Raw genomic sequence first — 8,461 nt, 5'->3', positions numbered from 1 at the left:
ACAGGAAATACCAACAGGAAACAGGACAGTGTAAAAACCCACCTCTCGCGGGGCAGAGGTTCGTTAACGGACTGACAAAGGAAAAATGAGACCACTTAGCTTAAATAGACGGAAAGCCAATCTGTCAATGAGCCGCAGCTGGCGCCACACGGGCGTGGCAAATTGGGCGCCATGGCAACCGTGACAGAGAGGTCAGAACTAGAAATCATGGTCAGGATAGCTCAAATAACAGTCACACTTGCCAGACTAACTCATGTGTTGGGACAAGAACATATCAGTGAGATCAAAGATCAGACTCCATCTTCCTCTACAATTGCAAGACAATGGACTCTGACAGCAAAACTGGCAGAGAAAATCCAGGCCATGGAGATGTGATGCTACAAAAAACCAGGCATCAGCTGTTAGCCCATGTGACAAACGAAACGGTGCGCAACACCATCAGAGGGAACACTAGACCCTACGGAGAACTGTAATCCACTGTGCGCAGACGGTGGTATGGTCAGGACGGATAAACAGGACTGACTAAACTAAGGCCCAATCCCATTTCTCTCACTCGGCCCTGAGAACCCTCCAGTGAGGTCCCTCGATAGAGGAGTGCCCTCCGCGAGTTGAGTGCAAAGTGGAGACGGTTTGGACAAGACTTGCAAGGTTCCACCCCTGTCCAGGAGATGGCGGTAATATTAATTGGCTGTAGACCTCAGTGACGTATTGGTCTACGTCACATGTAAACAACTTGAGTCTCAACCTGTGGTGTGTCAGTTGGAGAGTTCGTGCAACGTTAAAAATGCCCGCTACAGCTGTGTTATTACCGATTGCCTGAAAGCTCATCATCTTTTCCGTGTCTCCAATCAACGGGGGAGAAATGTGCTATACTGAAGACAGCTTCGGCGCTATGTAGTGCTGATTCATCTTTACAAGGTACGTACACTCATTAAAAAAAATGACCCGTTCGGTCAAATACAGTAAAAAGTTAACATACAATGCACGTTCACATAATACCTTATGTTTGTGTAGACATAAATGGCAATCTACTTATTAGTATCTTAATGCCATTTTATGACATATAGTAGGGGTCTTTAGTGTGTGACATGATGAAAAGTAAACACACACAAGAACAGTCCACCTGACCCTTAAGCTGACATAATATCGTCACCAAACTTCCCTGTACGACCCAAAAACCTTAGTTCATAAGGAATTTAATTCAAAAGAGTTGTCATTGGATATAAAAAAGGTAATTTCAACATTTTTTCATGATGCTTACATCATCTATGCCCACATTTATGTCTAAATTGTTTGTTATCTATTGTGTTCCAGAGTGGCTGTCCCATAAGCGTGGACAGGTTGGACAGGAATGTTCCCATCCTGTGCTTATGGTTCGATGTGAAGTCAAAACTCATTCAGGACTTAAGGTTGAGCAAAAAGGTCATGTGGGCCCTGCAGGAGCTGCTAAAGAGGGAACAGGGCCATGGCTGGAGGTCCTGATCTACGTGTACTGGCTGGCCCACGGTCTGTCCCACCGTGTGGTGTCACGGGTCTTCAGGGTTCCCAGGTCCACCATACACAGAATTGTCCACAGTTAATATGGAATAAATTGCCCAAAAGCCATGTTTTAGGCTTTGGAAGTCAGACCCACATTTGCATTCCGTGCTTTTCTGCATTACTATTCAATAAACATCTTTATTTTGAGTAACACCTTGGTGGTTTATTTCATAATGATGTGAGATACTGTGTGTGAACTATGTGACTGTTGGACAGAAAACAACTACAAATCACTCCAGTTGAAATAATAGTTTACTTTCAGAAAAACAAAATCACATTGGGCCGAAATACATAATAGTAAATAAATAATATGTCACAAATTGTAACAAAAATATACCAATACTTCCATAAAGCTGGAAAACACAAACTGGAAGTTCATTGAGTTCTTAATAAAATAAAATATTTTCCTTTTATAAAACAAAGGGAAACATTGCAGGGATGTCACTGTTCTGGAAATTTGTCCACGAGCTTCCCAAAAAGGACGGGAACCGCTCAGTTTTGGCCACAGTTTCCTCGAGCCTTTTCCTCACTCCGGCAGACTCCGCTTTCAAAAAGTCAAGGAGTGTATCGTGCTTCCTTTTTTTTCTGGGTGATTTGGGGTTTGGCGCCGGATTAGAAGATGCCAACGACGTGCCCGTTGGTGTGGATGGCGTGGTAGCTGTGATGGTTGCCAGCTCTTCCACGGGACGTTCTACATTGGCCTTTAGGTTGGGTGGAAAAAACAAGAATTACTTAATGCTTGTGTATTGCACAAAAACAACTGTGTATAGGATGCTCAACAAGTTGATGTGAGAAATTATAGGATGTGTTCTGGATGATTATTTGATAGTGAATAGATACACAAAATTGACATGTTATTCTTATGGCTGTAAGAGCCTTCTATTGGCCAGCATCACATATGCTTTAGAATTGTCTCCACATTTGGACAACATTTTGAGAAGGTAATTAGTTTACTTAATATGTGTTTACAGAGAAGGCAGTGGACTGTGTGATAGTAATTTGTTTCAACTGTATTTCCACGTGAAATTCGGAGACATTACTCATAATGCATAATGAAAACAAATGCATTCTGATCTCACATGAAATAATCATATTGTAAATAAAACACGACAGCCGAAATTGTGACTATGCTCCTTTAGCGACTGGGCATGTAGATGTAAAAAGCACGACTCGTTTAAGATACAAACAGGGATGGGCTGAACCGTGGTTTTCTGCACAGTTATCCTACTTTACAGTTTGTAGCGTGAAGATTTTTTTTGGGCAGCTCCCTCGGTAGACTTGTGCACTTCGTAAAGTAGCGATTTTGCAATGTTCATGTTTTAACGCGAAAATACGATTTTCTATTGCATTTATGTCTAACTAAGATATCTCAATACATTTCGTTGCAAATAGATGCGCGGTTGTGGAAAACTACTTACATTTGTGCGGTTCCTTTCCGGGCATGTTTGTTGATATTGAGAATTCGCAAAGCCTTCTGGGTAGTCACTTCGCTGCCAAGTGAGGTCGAGAGCCCCCTCGGTCTTGAAGTGGTTACGACATGGTTTGAGGGCACTTCTGCCTCGGTCTTGAGAGTATCGGGACACACCCCATTTTCACGTGAACGCGCAAACCGAGTGACTAGGGCACATAGCGAGTGAAAGTGCGAAGAATGGGACTCAGCCTAAAATTCTCCAGGTCACCGAAAAAGAACTGGCCTGACAACATTAAGGAATTAACTGGTGCCACGGCCCAAAAACAGGCCAGGAACCATCAACAGTGGAGAAAGCTGTCCAGTGTTGCGTCCTCATTGGAGCCCTGAAAACCCTGGCTGTTAAGGTATCCAAAAACCGTGGTGTACCAATGTCACCCAGTGGCAACAAAGAATCGGCAACTTCGAGCACGCCGAAAAATATTTACGGGCGAAGACATCATGGCTTTGGCTGCCATAATCTGCTCTTTTATCTTAATAACGGGTTTGTGATGACGCTACCGTAGCGAGCGTGGTGTCGTCTGCATGAAAAAAGATAATAACTCCACAGGCTGGCTGTGTGGGGAGGCCAGATAAACACATATTCATCTTTACTGCTAATGACTTTCCAGTTTCCTGCGGGTTATAAAATCGAGATGGAACCTTTTCCGGTGGCGGCAGTGACTTATCTCATGAGCGGCGGCAGCCGTGATGGTCTGCTGGGTAGCATGAATTACAAACATTGAAGACATTCTGTTGGAATTGCTCGGCAATGATTTTTGGATTTTGACAACTTGAAAAGGTTATACTATGGACCAGCAAGTCCTGTAAGATGTTTCTTAACCTTACAGGTGACCAGACACAGAATAAATTGTACGACTCAGTCTCCATTAAAAGAGAGAAAGACTCTCATCATACTTTTCACTTTGGGATCTAATGATATTCAGCATTTGATTTTATTGAACTAGTGATTTATTGTGCTTTTGTCAGGACCAGAACAGAAACAGGACCCACTCGCGTAACGTTTCTCACAGTTTTATTGGGAAGAAGTGAAAGGATTGCACACACGATCCGGTGATTGTTGGTCGCGGGGAGCAGGCTGCTCTGAACGCGGAAATGGGACTTCCGTGGCGAGTGATGACGGTGTCGGGAACGGAAAAAACGGGTCAGTAGCCAGGATAGAAGAGCAAAAACGTGGTCGGGAACGGAAACAAGTCGAAAGCCAGAAAAGGAGAGTAAACGTGGTCAAGATCAAAAACAGATCGTTTTTTGGGACGGCTGAACAGATCTGGTTGAGATCCAAATAGCACGTAATTCCGGACGGGAGAGCAGACGTGGTTGAGATCGAAACAGATCGTAGCAAGAGGCAAACAGGTGCAAAAACGGGACAGGCGAAAAAAGGGCTGGCCGTGTATAAACAGAGATTCACAGACAGACCGACAAAAAGGGACTGACAGGAGAGAGTTTAAATACTGACAGGGAGCCAATCTGTCAATAAGCTGCAGCTGGCGCCACATGGGCTGGGCCAATTGGGCACCATGGCAACCGTGACAGCTTTGTGTATATCACCAATCTAATTTGTTTTTATTTGAATATTAATTTTATTTTATCTAATTCATTGTATTGTATTTTTATAATGTTGTATTTAATTCATTCTATTCGTTTTTAGTATTGTTTTTAATTTATTGTATTTTGTTTTTATTTTACCATTAATTTGTTTTAATTCTTTTTAGATTTTGAGTATTTATTTCTATTGTAATCATTAATTATTTATTATTATTATTTCTTTATTTTGTTTGAGTATGTCTGTTATAATAAAAAATATCATTTATTATTATTGTTTATTTTGTTTTTATTTCATCATTTATTTCTGTTTTAATTATTTAGTTTTATTTGTTTTATTTTGTTTCATGATTTTTACTTCATTTTATTTTATTTTAATTTGACTGCTAATCTTGTTTCAGTTTATTCTGTTTATATCTTATTTATTTTTGTTTTGTTTTTATTTCTTTTTTTTGGTTTGTTTGTTTGGTTTTGTTTCAGTATTTTTTATTTTATTTTCTATATTTATTACATTATTTATTTTCTTGTATTAAATTTACTTTAATTAGATTGAATATTCTTTCGTTTTACTAAGCTTTGTTATGGTTCATCATGGATTTTGTTTTATTTAATTCTGTTCATATTTTTATTCTATTTTGTTTGCCATTCTTTTTTGTTTTATTTTTCATATTGTTTGATTCAAATTTATTTAGTTTTTATTTTATTAGCTTTTGTTTCATTTTTTTCTATTTCATTATTTATTTTTTGTTTAATGTTATTGATTTTAATTAGTTTTAACATTTATTTATTGCAGTTTTTTAAATCTGATTGATTTTGTTTTTGTTTTATTCTGTTTATATATTCATTTTTCACTGTAACCATACCACACTTAGACTTTCTGAGCTCGAAATTTAACAAAAACCAGAATCGCTGTCAAGGCTGCCACGGTTGCCACGGTTGCTGAAATGATGAAAAAAACATAAGCTCAAATATATTCGGCCTCATTTGAATACAACAGTCTTCACGCTAGCGTGCAGATGCTAGCTATCAAGCAACAAAATGTTTAACTCATGAAACATTCATAGTGCGAGTGACAATCGTCTAGAGCAGTGTTTCTCAACTAGCTGGTCGGGATCTGTTTTCATTGGTTCGAGGCACTTTGCCTAAGAAGAAGAACGAAACAGTGGGTCGATTACACTCCTTAACAGTAGATGGTGATAATGTCCTGCTCAATCTCTTCGACCTGTTCGGTCATTTTATTGTGTGTTTGTTGGTTTCATTTCCTTTTTCTGCTTATAATAAGGGGCCCCAAGAGAGTAATGATAAGGGGAAGGAAAAGTGGAAAACAGTAACCAAAATGATCGAGTCGAAGATGGAAACGATTGCGAAATACAAAAACGGTGTACGTGCCATTGAAGCGCTTCTGGAAGGTACAGTAAATGGTTTAAAAAGGTCATATTTTTTAGTTTTTACTATTGTATTAATCTTAATTAGAAGTAAGTTTGGGCTTGAAAAAAAATCCAGCCCGACCCGACCTGCGCTTGCCAGGTATCAAAGCCCAACTAATTAATTTTAGGCACTGAGCTTGAAGAAAACCTGAATTTTTTTTTTTTTTTTAAACAAGTCACCAAGAGAGAAGCCCGGACTGAACCCAAACGTAATGCTTAAGTCCACACTTTATTCATATTTTGAATTTGTTGTAATATATGGCTATTTTAAAGCAGTTATATGTGATGTAGGCTTATATGGCAGCACGGTATATATAGTTCTTAAGGTTGTTTTGGTTTTGCTGGTCATTTTGTTTTTTTGAAAAAAAAAAAAAAAAAAAAAAAGCTGAAAATATTATACTATCTCTTCTGTAATCTGCACAATCCTTCCATTGGACACATTTGAGAAGTGACTTTTTTTTCTTGATTTGGTCACAGTTTGTTATTAGAGTGGAATGGTGGGTCGACAAGTCAGACCAGTTGAGAACCATCAAACTCTTGTGACGATTCCAATCGAGGACCTGTGACGTGACGGTCGGTAGCTCGCCATTCAAACACCGATATTCTTGTTTTCCTTTGATATAGGACTGCACTCCTGTTCCTGCTGAACTGAGCCAGTTTTGGAGTTAGACACTGATACCAGTTCAGTAGGCACGGGAGGGCATAGCCCTCTCATCGACGATGTATGCTTGCTAGAATTTGAAGGAGCTGTACAAAATTTGAAACTGTGTTACTCTCTACCGCCATCCGCTGGCTTGTGTCATCATTGCAGCTTCTGTTCATGAGGCGCGTGCACGTACATGCTTTTTTGAGACGCCCTCAAATATACTCTCCTTTTTTCGTCTTTCATGGGGTTTGGGTTGGGATTTGGACTTTACTTGAGACTGGCCTTTTCTTCCTTTCACCATTTTCATGCAACACTGACAAAAAGACATTTTTACAAAAACCTGCAGGGACAAGCATGACATCACTCTCCAGCACTTCCCTGTTCCACATTTCTCGGACCTAATGTGTTCTGACCTGAAAAGCTCTGGTGACTCGCATCAGTAATCATGACAAAATCTGCGGGGAAATGTCTAGTACAGAAAAGTAACACACTGTACCATGATTAATTTTAATCAACTAGCGCAGCCGTCAATAACAATTAAATTGGCATTAATATACAGGAAGGCGTACACAAAAACACAATCAAACCAAAACCCAATGTACTGTACTGACTAAAATTCAGAAACCTGTATAATCACAACCGCAGTATACATGCTGAGCCATGTGAATGATCTTAAACTATCCCATCCTTTACGCACATGATAAAGTGGAGAGGAGACCAAGTATTGCAACTACTACATTAAAACATTATACATAAATGCTTGGAATATTTCTGACAAGTAGTGTCAGCTGATATTTTATTGTGGCAGCAGATGCTTAATTATCAGGTATATTTTCCTTATCAGGCCGAAAACTGTGATGTCATATTAGGCTAGTATCCGTCTGATAACTGTCTGCCTGATAAAATCCTGTACCCCTCTTTAGTTAGTAAACAGTGTCCGCTGTCAAGACCAGAACGGAGACAGGACCCACTTGCATTGCGTTTCCCACAAGTTTTATTGAAAGAAAGAGAAAGGGTTGCGCCCACGATCCGGTGATTGATGGACGCGGGAAGCAGGTCGCTCTGAACGCGGAAGTGGATCTTCCGTGGCGAGTGGTCAGAACAGTTCAGTAGCCGGGACAGGAGGGCAAAAACATGGTCGGGGTCGAAAGCGAGAAAGCCAGGCAAGGAGAGTAGATGTGGTCGGGGACAAAAAGAGGTCAAAAGCCGGGACAGGAGAGTAGACGTGGTCAGGATCAAAAACCGGTCGAAGCCGGGGGACAGACTGGAGCAAAAAACAGGTGGGAATCACGGTCGAAAAAGGCTTGCCTAGTGTTAACTGAGGTTCACAGACGGATAGACAAAAGGGGACAGATAGGAGTGGGTTTGAATAGGGACAGGGAACTAATCAGAGTCCGAAGCAGTTGGCACAAAAGGAGCGGGCACAGGTGATTCACATCGGTAATCATAACAGTCCGCATGTGATTATTTGATGTAGCAGTAGAAATGCTTGGTCTCCTCTCTATCAGTTTTTCTAGTGTAGCTTTCAGGTAGTTCAGGGGGTTCATTAAGTTTGGCATAGCGACTATTATTTTTGTTGTTGTTATTGTTATTGTTATTATCATTATCAACTATATCTCTATTATTGTTATTGTTGAACATTGTTATTATATTTCTGTCACCATCATATTCTGCAATTTCAGCACAATCTGGATCTATATTTATAAACAAACAATGAGGTGATTAAATATGTAGGTGATGATGGAGAAAACCAAACAAACAAATAAAATAACTGGGGATACAATCACACAGATATACATCCCAATAAGAACACAAAACTGACATGTCCTGCACGTCTCA

At 40.0% G+C, this 8,461-nt stretch overlaps 2 long non-coding RNA genes across 2 annotated transcripts; one reads left to right on the top strand and one right to left on the bottom strand.

Annotated features, from left to right (window-relative positions):
• The first annotated feature begins 532 nt into the window (after positions 1 to 532).
• LOC148354807 (uncharacterized) lies at positions 533 to 1,690 on the top strand. Its single transcript, XR_015852278.1, has 2 exons — positions 533 to 918; positions 1,315 to 1,690. It is a non-coding gene; the product is annotated as an uncharacterized LOC148354807 (long non-coding RNA).
• An 83-nt stretch (positions 1,691 to 1,773) lies between these two features.
• On the bottom strand, positions 1,774 to 4,709 carry LOC148354806 (uncharacterized). The gene is made up of 2 exons (XR_015852279.1): positions 2,958 to 4,709; positions 1,774 to 2,240 (listed from the first exon to the last, which is right to left on the bottom strand). It is a non-coding gene; the product is annotated as an uncharacterized LOC148354806 (long non-coding RNA).
• Between the last annotated feature and the right edge of the window lie 3,752 nt (positions 4,710 to 8,461).

This window comes from Urocampus carinirostris, chromosome 12 (assembly GCF_059441175.1).
Source record: "Urocampus carinirostris isolate Australia breed hairy pipefish chromosome 12, RoL_Ucar_1.0, whole genome shotgun sequence".
NCBI classification, from domain to species: Eukaryota; Metazoa; Chordata; class Actinopteri; order Syngnathiformes; family Syngnathidae; genus Urocampus; species Urocampus carinirostris.
This window is presented reverse-complemented; position numbering and strand designations above follow the sequence as displayed.